Genomic DNA, 21,007 nt, shown 5'->3' on the forward strand with positions numbered 1-21,007 from the left:
TGGCCAAAGCAGATCACAGAGCCTCCAGGAGTGCTGGCTCCTCCCTGGCATCCCAGCCTCCCTCAGGCTCACAGGCTCACGTGGTCCCAGATTCCAGCAGGCCAGCCCCATGGAGGCTAAGATTGCATCCTAGGGAGCCAACAGTGGCTGCTGGAGGTAGCCCAACCTTGTCAGACCACATAAGGTTGCAGACACAGGCAGCACAACGGTGTGTTGAGGGGTTGGGGAGGGGCTTGGCAGTGATGCCTGGGCTTATTTCTTGGATTGTTATTTTGGTAAGAGGTGCCCTCAACATCTTGGATAACTAAGGCTGGGCCCTGCGTGGAAGAGAGAGCTGAACCAAAGGTTATGTGACCACACGATGCACCCCCATCTCTATCCGAGCCTATTTCTGCCATTGCATTTACCAAACTACTTTGACATCCTATCTTTCCTTGCCCTTCTTCTCTCTCTTTCACCTCTTAGAGGGCAAGACTGAGCTTTCTTTCGTGCCTTTGTATCCCATGCAGACAGTAAGCACTAAATAAATGTTTGCTTACCTAAATAGATTCTTTACAGCTTTATCATGATGCACGTCTGCGGGGAGAACTCCCTGGCTGACAGGCCAAATCCCAGGAGTCCAGACAGAGCCTCCAGGCCTCTTCCTACCTCTTGCCTCTGCTTTTCTACACATTTTCCCAAAGGAGGCTGGGAACTTGCTCCACTGCTGTGCCACACCAATTAACAACAACAACAAAAAAAAACCAGAAGCCATGGAGGAGGAAAAGTAGCAAAGGAAAAAAAAAAAAAAAACAGACAAGGAGGAATGAAATGTGCATGTGTACACATATAATACGAGTTAGCCTATCCCAAAGCCCCCTGGACAGAAACCAAACAGGAAATCGAGAATCATTACCAAATGCACTTCCCCGGCTCACCCAGCTCCCGGCCCCCAGGAGTGGGTCAAGGATGCGCAGACGCAGCTCCTGGGGCCTAAGAGCTCCGGGAGGGCGGAGCTTTGATGGATTGATTGGCATTTCCTTCCCCAGCTTCCCTCCTGACCTCTGGAGAGGGCTTCTCCATGGATGGCTGATGGGATGGGACGGAAGCCTCTTGTTGCGGACACTGCCCGGGAGGAGAGGGGCTGGAGCTTTGCCACTGAGGCCTCCCACGGTGCTGGAGCAGAAGGTGACCGGCAGCTGGCCTCCCTCACCCCACTCCACAGAGAGCTGTGTGATGGCCCAGGCTTTGAGGTCAAGACCTTCTGCTCTTAAGAAAACAGATTTGAAATTTTGGCATCAAAATAAAATATGTGCAGAGGAAATAAGTAACCCTTGGAGTGCAACGCAGGCCATAAGATTGAAATAAAATGTCCAAGCAGAAACCAGAGCTACGGTGGCCATAGGTTCAAGTTCATCCCGGCTGGGTCATTCCTTTTGCTCTGAGCTCTATGGAGGATTGAACCCTTGCTCGGTGCATTCTGCCTCAACAATCCATCACGCTGTTTCTGTAAAGGGCTTGAGAGTAACTATTTCAGGCACTGTGGACCATCTCTGTTGCCACTATGCAGCTCTGCCCGTAGCGTGAAAGCAGCCACAGACCATACATAAATCAATGGTTATAGCTGTGTTCCCATGAAACTTTATTTATAAAAACAGACAGCTGTTCAGATTTGGCTTGTGGGCTATATTTTACCAACGCCTGGCGTAGATCATGAAGACAACAGAATGATATAATGGTTCAAGGATATGGGCTTTGAAGTCAGGCAAACCTAGTTCAAATCTCTGTCCAAGACTTATTACTGCTGTCATCTTGGGCAAGTCACTTAACTCAATCAAGCTCAATTTCCTCATCTGTAAAATAGGATAATAATGCCTGCCTCACCAGGTTACTGTGATGATTAAATGATCTAATGAATGTAAAGTGCTTGACACTCAATAAATGCTGGCTGTTAATCATTCTCATTATGGGGAGAATTAAGTAGAATTGAGGGGAGGTAATTTTGAGCCTTTTACTATTCTTAGAAAAGCTATTGTTACTGGAAAGCTCATGCACACCTGGGTAATGAGGGCCAGCAGTGTCTTTCTGTGCAAAAATTTATTTCCTACAATTTAATATTCCGCAGATTCACTGCATGCTATTAAGTCAGTGGTTGCATATTAGCATCATCTGAGAAGCTTTTTTTTTTTTTTTTTTTTTTTGAGACGGAGTCTCGCTCTGTCGCCCAGGCTGGAATGCAGTGGCGCAATCTCGGCTCACTGCAAGCTCCGCCTCCCGGGTTTAGGCCATTCTCCTGCCAGCCTCCAGAGCAGCTGGGACCACAAGCGCCCACCACCACGCCCGGCTAATTTTTTGTACTTTTAGTAGAGATGGGGTTTCACTGTGCTAGCCAGGATGGTCTTGATCTCCTGACCTCGTGATCCACCTGCATCGGCCGCCCCAAGTGCTGAGATTACAGGCGTGAGCCACCGCGCCCGGCCCATCTGAGAAGCTTTTAAATCTCACTGCCCAGGCTGCAACCTAGACCAATTAAACCAGAAGCTCTGAGAGTAAGACACCCCCAGGCATCAATATAGTTTAAAGCTCCCTAGATGATTCCATTGTGAAGCCTAAGTGGAGACCCCCTGGGCTACACAGCTGAAAAGAACAGGGGAGAGTCCTCTTGTTCCTTACTACTCAAGGGTGGGTCCAGGGACCAGCACCATCAGCACTGCCTGGGAGCTTGTGAGATGTGCAGAATGTCAGGCCTCCAGCCCCAGACCTGCTGAATGTGAATCTGCCTTTTGACAGAATCCCCAGGGACTGGTGTGCATATCTAGTTTGAGGAATATAGCTGTTCCACAGGCGCCCAAACTTGGCTCATGAGCAGAATCACATGCAAAGTTTAAAAAATTACTAGACTTCAGGCCAGCTCACATCTGTAATCCTGGCATTTTGGGAGGCCGAGGCAGGCGGATCACTTGAGCCCAGGAGTTCAAAGACCAGCTTGGGCAACCTGGTGAAATCTGGTCTATAAAAAAAAAAAAATTAGTTAGCCAGGTGTAGTGGCACGTGCCTGTGGTCCCAGCTACCGGGGAGGCTGAGGTGGGAGGATCACTAGAGCCCAAGAAGTTGAGGCTACAGTGAACTGCGATCACGCCACTGCACTCCAGCCTGGGTGACAGAGCAAGATGCTATCTCAAAAAATAAATAAGACAAAAGAAAAAGTAAAATAAAATAATTTCTAGACTTCATCACCAACTCACTGAATCAAAATCACTGTTGGGTAGCTCAGGGATTGGTACTTTTCCCCAACATTTTATCTGAAAAATTTCAGACATATAGAAATGTTGTACCCACATACTTACCACCCAGATCCTGTGATTGTCGAGATTTTGCTACATGTGCTTTATCACAGATCTATGCGTTTATCCTTCGTTTATCTATCCATTAATCCAACTCATTTTTTCAATGCATGTCAAAGTAAATTGCAGGCATGAGGACGCTTCATCTCTAAACACTTCAGTATGCACATCATTAATTTTTAACAAGGTCTGTAATTGATTCCTGGGCTGTGAACCCAACATCCTACCTTGGGCATTCAGGAGTTATTAATCTAGTGACACTCTCTCTGTCCTGAGGGGACAGTAGCTAAGACATTAGAGAACAGTCACTCACCACTCTCTGTATTCTATCTCTTAGTATTTAGTTAACAATGGCATTAAGTGTCTTTAGTCGTGTCTCCTAAACCTTCCCTGATGTTTTTCCTCCAAAGAAAGTATCGGCCGGGCGCGGTGGCTCAAGCCTGTAATCCCAGCACTTTGGGAGGCCGAGACGGGCGGATCACAAGGTCAGCAGATCGAGACCATCCTGGCTAACATGGTGAAACCCCGTCTCTACTAAAAATATAAAAAAACTAGCCGGGCGAGGTGGCGGGCGCCTGTAGTCCCAGCTACTCGGGAGGCTGAGGCAGGAGAATGGCGCAAACCCGGGAGGCGGAGCTTGCAGTGAGCTGAGATCCGGCCACTGCACTCCAGCCTGGGCGACACAGCGAGACTCCGTCTCAAAAAAAAAAAAAAAAAAAAAAGAAAGTATCTCCAGGCAGAACACCCTACAGTCTTTCCACATTCCATTGGTAGAGACTAAGCGGAGTCTCCCACTGCAGTCATCAATTCTGCAGCCAACAACCTTAGAGGGGCTGTATCATCTTTGCTTCTGGATTTTGGCATATCATCGGTCAGGGTGCAGCAATTTCACCTACACATCTGGCTTTCCCTCCATCTTGGGTTTTCTTTTGACAAGCACCTGCCTAATACAAAAATCCAAGCCCTGTCAGGGCTGATGTGAACTCTAATAAGAGAGATTTTTCTGGCTACGTCAACCCAAAAAGGAGGCTGACCCCAGGACACAAGGCAGGATCACTCATTCTGATCCACAGTTCAAGATCCTTTGGGAAAGAGGCTTATCATTCTACTACTGCACCCAGATTTTTTTTTTTTTTTTTTTTGAGACAGGTTTTTGCTCTGTCTCCCAGGCTGGAGTGCAGTGATGCAATCATAACTCACTGAAGCCTCAGCCTCCCAAGTAGCTGGGCCTACAGGTGCAGACCACCATGCCCAACTCATTATGTTTTTAGAGATGGGGTCTCACTATGTTGCCCAGGCTGATCTCAAACTGCTGGCTTCAAGCAATCCTCCCTCCTTGACCTACAAAAGTGCTGGGATTACAGGCGTGAGCCACTGTGCCCAGCCTGCACCCAGCTTTTTAGGAATCTTCCAGAATCCCTGAGGTGGGGCTGCAGTTAGTACCAGTTCAGTCTGTATTCTTCTGCTCCTCCCCAAGGTACTTGGATAGCCGCCAATGCTCATGGGATAAATTAATAGGAGTTACTGCCCCTAAAGAATTGCCTAACCACTTCCAAATGCTCTCTTCCAACAGTCTAGGAGAGGGCTGTCGCAGAGTCTGAACACACACAAGCCCCAAGACGCTCTATGTCACAGACAGAGACAGCTGGGTCACAAATAGTGTCATACATCAGCATTTCCACCTACAAACATGGAAAGACACATGGGCTCCCCACTTCCAACCTTGCTCACTATTTTGCAGACCACCCACTCTCTGTTTGCACGGGGCCTCTAACCTTGAAACCCGACACCCTCCTTTCAGGAGCCACCCATGTTTAAACAAATAAATACCCTAAAGTAACCCACTCCCTGTTGGTATTCAAATAAATGGCCCAGGAAGGAGGATGGGGGAGGGGGACTCCTGGGCCTCCTATGCCACTGGCCTGCCACAGAGCATCCTTGGGCCACTGCTATGCACAGGGCCATGTAGAGGGACAGCATAGGTGAGGGGAGAATTTGCTGTCACTGGAATTCAGGAAAGAGGAGGCAGAGAGATGGGTGGTGTCCAATCAAAGATGAAGGTCTGGCCCAGCAAGGTGGCTCACGCCTGTAATCCCAGCACTTTGGAAGGCCGAGGTGGGTGGATCACTTGAGGTCAGGAGTTTGAGACCAGCCTGGCCAACACGGTGAATCCCTGTCTCTACCAAAAATACAAAAATTAGCCAGGCATGGTGGTCAGTGCCTGTAATCCCAGCTACTCGGGAGACTGAGGCAGGAGAATTGCTTGAGCCTAGGAGGCAGGGGTTGCAGTGAGCCAAGATCGCGCCACTGCACTCCAGCCTGGGCGACAGAATGAGACTCTGTTTCAAAAAAAAAAAAAAAAAATCTTTGAAAATCTTTGAAACACGTGCAGAGATTCTCTGTAACTCCCGGTTACTCAATCATAAGCCTTTAAATTCCTCTGGCCAGGGAGGGAGAGCTAAGAACCATTTGGTGGGTGGAGAGGAACAGGGATCAGTTATTTGATGAGTCAGAAACGCTTAAATGTAGTTCTGAGACTGCAGTTCTCACTCCTGCAGTGAGAAGGGGAGGGGGGTGGAGAGAAGTAGGAGAGGGACCCACACGTCCAAAAATCTCCTTGTCTCTGGCTCAGTGGTGAGAACCACTGAAATGTCTTGGTTTCATGGAATGTGGACAGCTAGGAATCAAGTCGCTTTGTCACGAGTCAGTTGGTCAACGGAGTTGCTACTATATTATTTAGGATATTTTAAAATCCTAAGAGGGATTTTAAAGCATAAGGAAGAAGATGACAATGGCCTGCTTCAGAGCTCTGGACAGCTTCCTATGAAGGAAAAGTAGGAGAAGAGATGCTCTCAAGGGTTGGCCTAGTCGGTTTATAGATGAGCAAGGAAAGTGTGAACTAGATTGTACTAGAAAGCTGGCCCCACCCCCCTAGTGTGTAAGGAAGTGAGGAGGAAAAAGGAGACCACGTTTCAAAAATAAACACAAACCCCAAAATAAACACTGTTAATGGAAGTGACTAATCAAGGGTGTGCTGAACTTGGTGGTTCTTGATAAGATACAGGAAGAAACGTACTTGGAAAAAATAACAGATCCCCCCCTCCCCGACCTTTTGGTAAATAAAGTGTTGGGGAGAAGGTGGGGGGATTAGGGTTCGGACTTGGTTCAACACTGCAGCAGAGGTTAAAGACACAATTTCTCAACCTTAGCGCTACCAACTTTTAAGGCTTGATCCAGACTTTGTTGTGGGGGCTTGCCTTGTGCCTTGTAAGTTTTTTTTTGTTTGTTTGTTTGTTTGTTTGTTTGTTTTGAGACAGGGTCTCACTCTGTCATCCAAGCTGGAGTGCAGTGGTGTGATCAGAATTCACTGTAGCCTCAACTTCCCAGGCTCAAGCCAACCTCCCACCTCAACCTCCCAAGTAGCTGGGACTACAGGTGCATGCCACCACACCAGCCAATTTTTTGTATTTTTTGTATTTTCTTGCCACGTTGTCCAGGCTGATTTTGAACTCCTGGGCTCAAGTGATTCAACTGCCACAGCCTCCCAAAGTGCTGGGATTACAGGCATGAGCTACCGCACCTAGCCACTGTAGGATTTTTAATAGCATCCCTGGCCTTTACGTACCAGATGCCAGTAGGACCCTTGCCCCTAGCTGGGACAACCAAAAATGTCTCCAGACATGTGAACAACCCCTGGATGGGAGTAGGGGGAACAAAATCACCCCTAGTTGAGAACCACTGATTTGTAATATGGGGCATAGCTCCTCTCAGTGAGAGATGGCTTACCATGACATAGGGCTCGGCCTAAGCAAAATTTGAGGCTAATTCAGCATCTGCACTGCAGGCCTAGAATTTGTCCTTCTGCAGCACTTCTCACTGTAGCCAGTTTTCCCTCTCCAGGGCCTCTGGCCGCTCTGCACTCCTGGCAGTCGGGGAAGAAACAATGAAAGGATGTGCCAGAGCCTCCATGCCCACCTCTGGCATGTATGGCTCTGTGGGACAGACCCAGCTCTGTGGGTGCAGGATGGGTGAGTAGCGGTGCCTTCCTGCAGGGGAGTGGAGAGAGAGCAGGAAACACCGTATCTACCTGGAAGCTGCAGCCCCGTGTGAGGTCCCAAGTCTAGTATCGTGAACCCTGGGGATGGATTTCAACCCCCACTCACCCCATCTGGCCTGGCACCTGTGGGCATGATGTAAATCGCAGCCCTGATTGTACGATGACTCAGCTAGAATGCACCCTTTGCAGTTGCCCTCATCCTCTCTCTTCATGTCACTGAAGAACAGAAGACCAGAGAGGTGAAGAGAAAGTTTATAGCAGCTAGCTGTTTGAGTCAGGATGAGTTTCCTCTTACTGCTGCAACAAATGGCCATCAACTTAGCAGCTTAAATCGGGACAAACCTATTATCTTCAATTCTGGAGATTAGAATTTCAAAATGGGTCTCACTGAGTCGAAATCAAGGCATCAGCAGGGCTGCACTCTTACAGAGGTTCTAGAGGACGATCTGCGTCCCTGCCTTTTCCAGCTTGTTTAAAGGCCACCTGCATTCCTGGCCTCATGGCCCCTTCCACCATCTTCAAAGCCAGGACTACAGCATCTACAAATCTCTGACTCCCCTGCTTCTCTCTTAAAGGGACTGTTGAAATTACCCTGGGCTTAACCCAGAATTATCTCCCTGTCTCGAGAACCTTAACTTGATCACATGTTCATGGATTCCAGGGAACAGGACATGGGTATCTTTGGGGACCATTCTTCTGTCTACCACATGGACAAAGCCAATACTCAGCTCAGGTTTCCAATACCAAGTCCAGTGGGTTTTCTGCTCGAGATTGCACCAAGAGCAAGACCATTATGCACAGGATTGCACAGAAAAGCTGGCATTTTGGCTTTTATGGGAGGGGTCTTCTCAGTGGTCCTCCTTAAACAACTCCAATAAGAATCAGATATAAATACAAGAGCCTTCTCTTTTTCTTTTTTTTTTTTGAGACAGACTCTCACTCTGTTGCCCAGACTGGAGTTCAATGGCATGATCTCAGCTCACTGCAACTCCAGCCTCATGGGCTCAAGGGATCCTCCCAGCTCAGCCTCCCAAGTAGCTTGGACTACAGGCATGGGCCACCAAGACCAGCTAATTTTTGTTGTTTTTTTTTCAGTAGAGATGGGTTTTGCTATGTTGCCCAGGATGGTCTTGAACTCCTGAGCTCAAATGATCCACGTGCCTCCGCCTCCCAAAGTACTGGGATTACAGGTGTGAACCACCATGACTGGCCCTGAGCCTTCTTACCACGAAGACAGAGGCTGAAACCTGTAGATGTCTACTAAGGCCGTCGGTCATGAAAGCAATTATTGCCAGCCAAGAAAGCCTTCAAGGCCCACCACAATCCAGATGGGCTAGCCAGGAACCTCCATGGTGTGAGCTGTAACATGATGGGGTTTTATTCAACGGAGGATTTGTCTACTGAAGGAGGGAGGAACACTTGAATGAGTCAACTCCAATAGTTCAACAAATGTTCTTTCAGACTCTGACCTAGGCACAGAATGTAAGGGAGAAGTAAGAACAGCCCTCTCAGCCCTGGGCCTCACAACCTGGGGCGGTGGGTGTTGCTCTCATTGTCTTCACTTTACAAGTGAAGAAACAGACTTAGATCACAAGGGCAAGAGCAAAGGAGTCAGAATTAAACTCAGACCTGCCTAACCCTACAATTTGACTCTTAACTGCGTCACTATTTGGAATTCCATGGGACCTGTATTAGTCCATTCTCACGCTGCTATGAAGAAATACCCGAGACTGGGTAATTTATGAAGAAAAGAGGTTTAATTGACTCACAGTTCCATGTGGCTGGGGAGGTCGCAGGAAACTTACAATCATGGCAGAAGGCACCTCTTTACAGTGTGGCAGGAGAGAGAATGAGAGCCAGCAGGGGAAATGTCACAGGCTTATAAAACCATCAGATCTTGTGATAACTCACTAGCACAAGAACAGCATGGGGGAAATCGCTCGCAAGATCCAATCACTTCCCGCTGGGTCTCTCCCACAGGAACTACAATTCAATATGAGATTTGGGTGAGGACACAACCAAACCATATCAGGACCCATTCTATAAAAGATATGTAGGAAGTGCTTCCTCAGGGGTAGAGGTGATTACTTCTACCTGGGGAAGGTTAGGGGAATGTTTATCAGGGAGATAGTGACACTAGCAATAGCTAACACATGAGCTGGATGTGTGACTCAGGCCCTGGGCTCTGAGAGTTACATATATTAATGCATACCTCCCTCTCCCACAAAAAAAGAAAAGAAAACCAGTGAGGTCAGTACTACTACAATCTTCAAATTATATAGGAGGATGCTGAGATGCAGAGATATGAAGTAACAGGCTTAAATCACACAACCAACACGAGGTGGGGCTGGAATTGAGATGCTATCCCATCCCCTTCCTCTGAGTATTAGAAAGGCATCTAGGAAGGGTCTAATCCCGAGCTGGAAAGGCATCCATGGGCTCTCTGTAGGGGCTCAGAAGGGCTAGACAGCCAGCCAGCTGGAAAGCAATGCGGTATCTCATGCATTTGAACATGTACAGGTCACCAACAGCTGTGCACAAAAAGGACCCCAGCAGGAAGCCATCCACTGGCCCCTGGACCAACACTACCAGGATCTTATCTGTTAGGAGGGCCAGAAAAACAAAGCTCGTCAATGTGCAAGCACAGAGCTCTCTGGCTGCTTCCATTGGTCTCAAAGTTGCCTTGGCCAGGGGGGTCATTGACTATAGTCCATTTTAAGGAAGCGAAGAGACATCCAGGATGCCAACTGGGATCCAGGAGACAGAGCCACCTGTCCCAGGAGCTCCAGAGTGAGCCTTCATAGGGCCAATGGAAGCCACTCCTCAGACATCAGATTTCTCTTGCAAGACAAAGGCTAATGTAGGGAAGAGTTGTAAAAGACACTGTTTCCAGAAATCCTCTGACCACCCACAACGGCCTTGGCTTACAGAGTTTGCAGTGACCTAATCTGTATTTAGCAATGCTATCCCTTTGGTGGAGGAGGGTAAAGATTACCCAAATCCTGTAAGCAAAGCATCAACCACATCCTATGCTGTCTTCACTGACACATGCCACCGTGCTATCCAGGAATCAGGAGAATCACATCGTATGCCACTGTGCACCCAGGAAGCCTGACCTGCTGTGTCCTGAGTCTCACTCAACAATGCAGGCTACGGCGGCAGGTGTTCACTGCACCCGGGCTTTTTATTGGGTAGACTTGCGGAATTTAAAATCTCAGTTGCCTATCTCACCTTGAACAAGTGAAAATGGTTTCAGATGTTTCTGCCTTGCCCCATTTAAGTTTTGCCCAGCTTTGCTGAGCAGAGCTGGTCGGGACGTAGGGGATGGTTATGGGCAGTGGAGAGACAGGGAAAGGTAAGACCAGACCGCCTGGTCTGTCTTGCTCAAAGCCCTTACCTTTCCCTCTCCGTCTCCCCAACCCACGATTCAGAAAGCTGCAGCAGAATTGGCTTCCCCCAGCTGCCCTGGTGCATTCCTCCCCAACAATCTGCTTTCTACAAAAAAAAAAAAAAAAAAGTATTCTAAATAGAGCGGAACTGAGCATGGGGCCACAGCCCGGATGAAGTCTTCCTCCCTGGAGAGCCCAGCGCCTCACATGGAGGCTGGTCCACCCCCAGCGCCTCTTACTGAAAGCATTTTTGACCCGGGAGCACCCGACCTTGACTGAGTGCACAAAGCTACCACAAATGGATTTTGCTTCTGCAGCATTTTGCCTGGGCTGGAGCCTTCCTCCCTCCCAGGCATCCCAGATGCCTTCTCTGGTCTCCTCTCCTTGCATCTGCCCTTACAGGCATCTAGGGGATCCTATTCCAGGTGAGGACTCAGAGTTCTGCAGCAGTCAGAGTTCTCCAATAACTTGCCTAGTGAGACTGGATGGCTCAATTAACCTCCCTGGACCTCAGCATTCCCAAGACGGAGGCCTGAGAACTAGGACCACCAGCTCTCTCTCACAGGATTAGAGGGTTGAGTTATAATTTTTAAGTTACAGTCTCCTGTTGCTGTCAAGGAGGCCTGAGCACCAGTCTGGGGGTGGGTCCCTTGACATTCCTCCTTGATTCTGGAAAGGTCTACCCAAAGCTCATACCCACCAGGTGCACAGCCAGCAGCAGCTTTCTGGAACCAGCCATGGCACACACATGGTTCTGTGCATTTCACCCATTAACACACACATCCAGAATCATTCCAATGCCAGCCCGGTTTATTAATGAGGTTCTCACACCCTCTGGAATAAGCACCCTATCCTTCAGTACTCAAAAGACAGGGCTCCCAAAGGGGAGAGTGACTGGTGGTTTCTCTTTTTTTGTTTTGAGATGGAGTCTCGCTCTGTCGCCCAGGCTGGAGTGCAGTGGCCGGATCTCAGCTCACTGCAAGCTCCGCCTCCCGGGTTTACGCCATTCTCCTGCCTCAGCCTCCCGAGTAGCTGGGACTACAGGCGCCCGCCACCTCGCCTGGCTAGTTTTTTGTATTTTTCACTAGAGACAGGGTCTCACCGTGTTAGCCAGGATAGTCTCAATCTCCTGACCTCGTGATCCGCCCGTCTCGGCCTCCCAAAGTGCTGGGATTACAGGCTTGAGCCATCGTGCCTGGCCAGTGACTGACTGGTGGTTTCTCTTACCACCATGACACCAACTCATAACCCAGGTACCAAGCCTAGGCCAGGTGACCCTGTGACAGCCCTGGACCATCTTTGGAAGAAGGGTGGGGGGTGGGTGGCAATCTGGAAGGGAAGAGGTAGGCAAGCAGAGGTAGGAGGACCCAAGGGGAAGTCATGAGTCCCCCCTCTCCATCCCCACTTCTTGGGGCCTCCACTGAGTTAAAGCATAAGGAATCTGAAGCCAAACTGATTGTATGACCAGTCAATGAGTCAGTACCACCCTGCTCTTCATGGCCTCTCTGAGGTCAGCACCTCCAGGATATCCATTCACCCAACCAGGCAGAGGCAAGGAGTTTAGAAAGTGAAATTAACTGTGGCGTATACCTCCTTCCTTCGCCATCCCAACACAGAAAGAAAAGAGAGAGAAGAGGGGAAGGAGGGGACCGGAGGGATAGCTTCAAGTGTGTAAATAGGAATCCTGGATTATACAATGCATTCATAAACAAGAATAACACTTGTTCAAAGACTGTTTTTTGGTTTTGTTTTTTGCCTCCCGTCATGCACTTCTGAGCTAGGAAATATCTGTTCTTCTCTATTCCCTTCCTCTCCAGTCTGGTTCAGAGCAAGAAGAAAACTTAAAATGCTGAAACAAGGTATTTTTCCCCCTCTGGATGAACTGCTTTACAATAAGCTACCTGCTGGGGTCAGGAAACGTTAGATCAGAGGTTTTCTGCTCACACAAAAACTCATGAAGGGGGTCAGGCTGAAGACCGCCCCCTCGACCCCCCCCCAGAGAGATGGTCACCCATATACCAACCCTGTGGATCTGTGCCGCCTTTTATTGGAAACAATTTCTCCCTTTCTCCTTCACCACTTTGCCTCTTGGTTCTCCTGCACGCTGGAGGGGAGCAACCCCCGGCCAGCGCACCCGGGGCACTGTGTCCACACGGTCATGGGAAGTTGGAAGGTGAGGGGTAGTGGGAAGAAGACACGGGAGAGAAGGAAAGAGCTGTGCCCCACGTCCCAATAGGAAACATATTTCCTTTACTATTAGGTGTGTTATACTCAGAAGAGAGAGGAATGATCAAAATCAAAATAAATAGCCAGCGGAAATAGGCAGCCCCTCCCTGGGAATGGTAATTACACAGGATGGAAGTTTATCCAAACACAGGAGAAAAAATGGTTCATGTTGGAGGACAGGGAAAGGAACGTTCTTTACTGGAAAGGAAATTTGTTTATGACATTTTATTTGCTCCTTATTTTTTAATGCGCTTCTGGCCCCAGGTCCTGTAAACAGACCAGCTTTTCCATTCTCTGGCAGTGCCAGGAGAGCTAAAGACCAAACAGGCAGAGCTGATGCCAGGATCCCGGGCCACTGAGGTCCCACAGTTACAGGAGCCCAGGCCCAGGCCGGGGGCTCTGGGAGGGCGCCTTGCTGGCTTCTGCAGTATGCAGGGAAGGGTGTGATTTGAAATCTAGGTGTGGAAACAGGGAGAAGGTTCTCTGCCTCGTGGGCTCCCCCAAGGCTTGGAAATCAGCTCTCTCTCTGCCCCAGTAGAGGGAGAAACAGGAAGGGCTTCATGCACCCAATGAATATGTCTCATGAGTGTTTTGCGGGGTCTCTGTAGTCGGTAGATGAAACTGACAGATTCTGGAGAGAACTTGGCCTTTAGGAAAATGCCTGACTGATGTTAGAGTCACGTGAGACTGATGTGGTGTGCAGCATGGCTGGAAGGAGAGACCATTGAGCAGTGTCTGCAGCTCAGCTCTGTCCCTAGTACCAAACAAAACCGCCACAGCCAGTAAGAGTCAGCGACACCTTCCCACAGCTGGACAACACAGACGCAATGGCAGAAGTTCACATTGGATGTTTCCTCTTCCCGTCTGGGCACAGAGACCATCTGAGGCAGAGTTATGGCAGACGGGCCCTGATGGTGCCATGTTCAGAGTATAGAGAGCGAGCTCCAATGCCACACTGCTTGGGTGCTGTGTTCCTGGCACTATCTTGGGAGCTGCACCTGTAATACCTTGGCCAAACTTTGCACCACCCAAGGAAGCAGTTTAAAGGAAGGAAACTGAGGCACAGAGGGGCTAAGTCACTCACTCAAGGTCACACGGCTAGGGGTGGGTGAAGAAGCTCAGGCCCGGGCACTCTGGGCCAGAGCCGTTGTCCTCCACCACGACTCCGTCCTGCTTCCCTCTGAGAGCCAATAAGCCTGGGCAGGAGTCCTCACCTGTCTGAGCCTGGTAGTAGAAAAGCACTAAGCCTGCACACCCAGGCCTGTCACAATGGGGCATCCAGAAGGCCAGACCCATGGGCCTCAATGACCACCACAACAGAAGCCAATAAGCTGCACCTCGGCAGCCCCACAAGGGAGCTCAGTTTGCATGGCAGGAGCTGCAAGTCCTCCCCAACACTCCTGCTCTCCACCCCTTCCTTCCACGGAGTTGGACATTTCCCAGCTCTCTTGCATCCAGATAGAGCCTTGGGATCAATTCCTGCCAATGGAAAGTGAGCAGAAGTGATGGGTGTTTCTTCCCGGCCAAGATGGTCAAACAGGTGCATATCCTCTCACAGCACTTTCTCTGTGTTCACTGGTAGAAGAGGATGCCTCTGAAGGTAGTGATATCCTAAAACAGAGGGAACCTGGGTCCCTGAATTTCTTCATGAAAAAGAGCCTCCGGCCCCCACTACTGCTAAGTCCCATTTGACTAATGTGCAAATGAGAAAAACTCATCAGGTGAAGGAACTGATATATGGAGGTGTTTTGTTACAGCAGCCTATGGTGACTGATACATACAGAACCACAATACTGCCCTTAGGGACAGGGGCCTATGGGTGGTCTCTACAGCAAGTCAGTACACCTCCCTCAGCCTACAAAACAAGGTCTCCATCCTTCTACCAAAGCCTTTGAGAGATTCCAAGGAGAAGTTTTACAAAGAGCTTGAAAACTGGAAAGTCCCATAAAACCACTGAACTTCATTATTTCCTGAATGGCCTGATCTTTCTTGGCTGAATGTTGTATCATTTCTCTCATGTCTGAAACCGTGCCTAGTGACTGCGGTTCACAGATGACATCCTCTTGGTTCAAACTCTTATTTTACGGGTGTGTATGAATTAAGAACGGGGTGAATTTTCAGTGTCTCTCTTCTCCAAAACAGGCAAAGCTTCTGCCCTACATTTCTGTTCTCCTCAATCCTCCTTTATCAGCTCCACACACCCCCATCCCCCCACCCCACCCCAGCAAACCCCCAGGAGGAGAAATCAGGAGTCAAGAGAGACAGACTCTTCCTCCCAGAGCCTGCTTGCCCCTGAGTGGTGCCTTTTCTCCCTTGGCCTTTGGTCCCCAGGTGGTAAGACCTTGAACCCAGGTCCAGTTCATATGGCAAGGGATCTGCCCATTAATACCCAATGTCTCTACCTGGGAGGTTGGATATTAATGGGCAGGTCCCTTTTGTTTGTTTTTTCTGTAGTTCTCCCTATTAGACAGAGTGAAATTATTTGGATATTATTGGGCAGATCCATTGTTTTTGTTTTGTTTTGTTTTTTAGTTCTCCTTATTAGGGGGAACGAAACTCTTTAGAAATTTTTATCTAAACTTTTGAACTGATATTTTTATTTCCCACCTTAAAAATGAAACGAGCTCATGGGGTAACTGGCAAAAATCAGACAGGATTCTATTTTCAGAAAGAGTTTCTACATGGAAACCAAGCAATCAGGCAACAAACAAAATTTCACTGCTGTTTGGAAAACTCTTTCTTTATTGATTTTTTGAGTCAGGATTTTACTCTGTCACCCAGGCTGGAGTGCAGTGACTCAATCATAGTTCACTGCAGCCTTGATCTCCCAGGCTCAACCGATTCTCCCACCTCAGCCTCCCAAGTAGCTGGGACTACAGGCATGCACCACCACACTTGGCTATGTTTGCTTTTGTTTTTATATTTTTAATTTTGTAGAGATGGGGGTCTCCCTATGTTGCCCAGGCTGGTCTGAAACTCCTGGGCTTAAGTGATCCTCCTGTCTTGGCCTCCCAAAGTGGAAAACACTTTATTGATTACTCCTGAACAAGCAAAAAAAAAAAAAAAAAAAAAAAGAGCAAATTTGGTGGTACACACAATAACAGGTTGGTAATAGGAAAAGTCAACTCAACATCATTCTTGTACATCCTACCACGTAAAAGCCATCATACTGAAACTTCACAAGCTCTGAATTTCAGATTGTCCATGACCCTGGTTTTGAATCCCAAAGTACACATAAAAGACTTGGTCAAAGCGATTGATTCCTGCAAAGTCTTGTTTGCTGATGATTAAATGAGAAGTACATGAAATGCCCATCACAGTGCTTCCCATGTGACCCTGGCCATTTGGGAGCATTTCAAGGATAAATTTCAATGAGTAAAGGATGACTCAGTTCCTGTTCTTATAAAAGACAGAGAAAGAGAGTTGGGAGAGAAGAGGTGCTGAAACAAGTCCATTATAAGTGCAGTACATGAGATACTAAAGTGCTATGGTTAAGGAAGGAAGATTGGCATTTTTTTGAGTACCTGTGTCAGAATATGTGAGGGAGAGGTCACAACTGGTTGAGAGGGAAGGAGACATCCAGGAAGGCTTCTGAGAGAAGGAAGCATTTGAGATGAGCCTTGAAGCATTCGTAGGATTTCAGTACCCTGAATGCCCAATGTGTATCCTTTAAAAAATAGACTCTTCTGTGAAGAATTGCCAAAGGATTAACGATCATGCTGAATTCAATACAAAATCATTACTGGGCCGGGCATGGTGGCTCACACCTGTAATGCTAGCACTTTGGGAGGCTGAGGTGGGAGGATTGTTTGAGTGGAGGAGTTCAAGACCAGCCTGGGCAACACAGTGAGACCCCATCACACACACAAAAAAATCATTACTGGAATGTGCAAGAAACTTTCTGAAGTAAGTAGTTCTAGAATGTGAGTAGTGATTTCGGAAGCCATAGTGCCCCAGGTAGATGAGTAAGATGCATGCTGAACGGTCACTGGGGTGGACCAGGAAATGGGCACTTAGGGTCTGACATGGAGCAGTGTGTCCTGCTGTGCTGTACCCGACAGTGGGTGGCTGTTAGCAAGCACCACCCCGGAGACCTTAGCACCCACAAACTGCAGTGTTTTAGAATAGGGTGGATTACGCTGTGGATGTTTAAAGCAAAGGATAAATAATGCTCCATCTAGTTTAGTTTCACTGCAGCTCCTACTTGAAAACTGAATAGACTCAGTGGCCATCCAGCCCCTCTTGCCCTGATATTTCACTCCATGGTGAGTCACAAGCCCTGGTCAGACCCTAATGGGCACAGCCTCACCTTGAACAGTTCCTCTTTCAGGCTGAAATCATCTGCCATGGCTGGGTATGAAGACTCAGATAGGGAAGTTAAAACTTAGAAATAGGCATACTCTGTTCTTTTCCAGTGCTTGTCATTATGCTGATTTTCGTGAGGGACAAGGCCTTTGCCTTACACCTGGGACCTAACATTAAGAGTCCAGGAGAGAGGATGGAAGGGACCCGCGAGGACCACCTGCTGGGGTCACTCCCCGGAGTCACCACATCCCAGGCATCGGCAATTCCCGGGCTAGCCAGAGCCCTGGGCAGAGACGGTTCTACAAGCAGAACATGTTTTTCACCCTTGCCCTTTTCACCCCTCCAAAACCCCCATCTAAGTTACCGTAAAAGGTGGGACATAGTGGGAAGGGGCAGGTGAAAGAGGAAGAGAAGACGGAGACGGAAAACAATTAAAAAAAAAAAAAAACCTTCAACAAAACTCGATAACCCAAGGGCCCAGTGATCGGCGCCGCATGGCATACAAAAGCCAAAAGGCAGGTCCCAGGACGGGTCAACTTAAGATTTAATATTTGCCTTTCACTAAGCAAACTAATAAATCCCCTACGGTTTTAGCCACGCAGAGCTCCCAGTTTTTATTTATTGGTCAAAACGGCAGGCAGGGTTTCTTTTTTTCCCTCACAGCCACCCTGGGGGTAAATAGTGGTCCCCCTTCCACCCCTCCTGTCATCGGCCTATATGTCTATTTACCTTCTCCCTCAACAAACTCATGTTCAGTGCAACTGACAATGCGTGCAAACAGCTTTGAAGTATTCTTTGGTAATGGACTTCCCGGACAGCCCTGTTTTTGACTGGCACAGCCAAAGGCAAAGGGAGAAAGGGCTACTGCTTGTCAGGAACCAGCTGGGCCAGGCAAGGCTGAGAACTTGATGCATGGCAGGAACCTCAGAGGATCGTCAGACCAACCCCTGCCCCTTCTCTGTCCCTTTTATAGATGAGAAAACTGAGACCCAGAGAAGAGGCTGGAGTGACTTACATGTGACCCGGACTTAGCCGAAGCCAAAGGCAGGGCCGGTGTCCAGGTTTCCAGACCCCTCAGTTCAGGGCTGTCTTCAGGCCTCCCTCCACCTGTTCTCCACCAGCGTGGCATAGAAGTGTCTTATCCAAAGTCAGCGGCCACTTCCAAGGTCACCTTGAAATCCTTTAAACTGCAGCCTCCTGAGCAGAGGGACTTGTTTCACCACGAGAACCTCCTATCTCTCTTGTCAACGTGACTAATATTTTCCCACATGGGTTTCCAGGGCCATTTGAAGAGGATCAAAGTTCTCCTGTGGATCAAGTTCCAATGCCATGGAAATCTCACAGGCAAGGCTGAACAAAATTGGGGGGTGGGGGCGGTGTCAGGGAGCTAATTTGAAATTGTTATGTTCATAATGAAATTAAGGCAAGATGAAATCCCTTTACATTGTACCTTGGACAATATCTAACGTCCTATTCTAAGATGAGACCTAAAACCCCAGCAAATCTTTAAGACATGGACTCCTAGAAGGCTGATAGCTTACCCATCAAATATGCCAACATTGTGGATGTCAGAACTATTAATAGAATAGGCTCCAGGGATCATGTGGCCCAAATCCCTCATTTTATATGGAAGAAATTAAGATGATGAGGGGCTTTCTGAGACAAAAACTTAGGTCTCTGCCTCCCTGCACTGCATTTTTTTGTTGTTTGTTTGTTTTACCAGCATAAACATGGGGGAGAGGGCAAAATGCATTTAGCACAAAATCTCTAAGAAATTGACATTCGTGGCCACTTGGCAGTACATGAAACACTCTTTAAAATTCAACTGCTTCCCCATCAGGCTGAGTATCACTCAGCCTCTCTCATAGTCCTTTCTCCCCTGGGCTGAACGATCCCTTGCCAGATTTGAAAGGGGATTCCTGCATGAGTCAGAGATAAATCTAGAGAAGAGTGATGCTTCAGACCACTTCAGCCTCCCGGGTTCTGTGACTGCATGTGGATAAGGAGATAAGAAAAGAGAGGGCCAGGCACATTGGCTCACATACTTCAGGAGGCCAAGGCAGGAGGATCCCTTGATCTCAGGAGTTCAAGACGAGCCTGGGCAAGATGGTGTAGACCCTGTCTCTACAAAAAAATAAAAATAAAAAAATGAGCTGGGCGTGATGGCATACAGCTGTGGTCACAGTTACTCAGAAGGCAGAGACAGGAGGATTTCTTGAGCCCAGGAGGTCGAGGCTGCAGTAAGCTGAGATCACGCCACTGCACTCCAGCCTGGGTGACAGAGTGAGCCGGAGAGAGAGACAGAGAGAGAGAGATTGAGAGAAGAGATTGTTGCCTTTGACATAAGATCAGGACTTCTTTTGAAACCAAAGAGTGAAAGTGGAACATAAATGAAGGGATCATCTGAAATGCCTTCATCTTTTAAAAAAGAAAAATGGCACCCAAAGAGGTGGGTGAGCATCCCTCCAATGCTAGTGAAGGTTGTGAGTGAGGGTCGCTACAGGGGCAAACACCAAGGTGCATGGTATGTCCATACGTTCATCCCTACCCTAGCATGTAATTCCCTCCCTGTGGTCTTGCCATGCCAGATGAATGAAATTATCTGAAGGCCCCTGTTCCAGCACTGTAAACACTCATGCCTGTCTTTCAGCAGAAAAGATGGAGGCCAGATGCTCCGACAAGCAGCAACAACTTCAGGATGCCACGCAATCCTGAAAACCGGGCTTTTTCTAGTCCACGAAAGAACCTGTCATTTGCCTTCAGATTGTTCTTACTTGTTACGAAGACCAAAAAAGTTGGGCTGGTGCAACTCTCCCTTACCCACTCCCCCTGCCCCTGCCCCGACCACCACCTCCAAGTTCTGCTCCCTCATCCCAGATAAAGTCAGTGTCTAGAAAGCTAAGTATAAACTGGGAGGCCCCACTGCACACTGAATTGAACTCAAAGGTTATCTAGGAGACTTTAGAGAGAATGTACATACTTAGCCCCAGTTTACACACCCTTGATATTTTAAAGGATTCTAGAGTTCAAAGGAATTTCAGGAAGTCCTCGAGCCAACTCCTTTGCTTCCCAGACAACACCATCCCAAAGATTTTAGTTCTTGATCTCTGTCTAGCAAAGATGCAGATTTGGAATCTTGGCTCATTATTCTACAGAGAGCATGTGTATGCGTGTGTGTGTGTGTGTGTGCTTGCACACACATTACAGGCTCTCTTCCTCAGTTCCCCGTGACTGTGTTAGTTTTGTTTCTTAATGAACTGTTTCTCCTGAGAAAGTTAGTTTCTCCTTTGTAAGTAAGGTTGTATTGGAGAGGAATCCCTGATACTTTGAAGGCCTGCCATGCCCACCATCTACAACACTCAGAAGGACATGGTCTCAGTTGGTTCTTCATACAACTCTACCATCCTGGAAACAATTGATTTGGTCAGCATTGGTGCCTGATCCAATAGCATCCACCTGTGGCTGCCTGAGGGCCAATGAAGTAACCAGATACAAGAGCTCTGAATGCAGATTGGCTAAACCAGTCAACAGCATCAGTCAGTTAATAGTAAGTAACAAAGTAGAGGCAGAGTCGTTGAGTCACCCAGGAGGGTGACCAGTTGTCCCAGTTTGCCCAGGACTGTCCCAGGTTTAGCACTGAATGTCCTTCATCCCAAGAAACCCTTTAGTCCTGGGCAAACTGGGACCGTTGGTTACCCTCAGCTCAT

Source organism: Macaca mulatta, chromosome 16, assembly GCF_049350105.2.
Source record: "Macaca mulatta isolate MMU2019108-1 chromosome 16, T2T-MMU8v2.0, whole genome shotgun sequence".
NCBI classification, from domain to species: Eukaryota; Metazoa; Chordata; class Mammalia; order Primates; family Cercopithecidae; genus Macaca; species Macaca mulatta.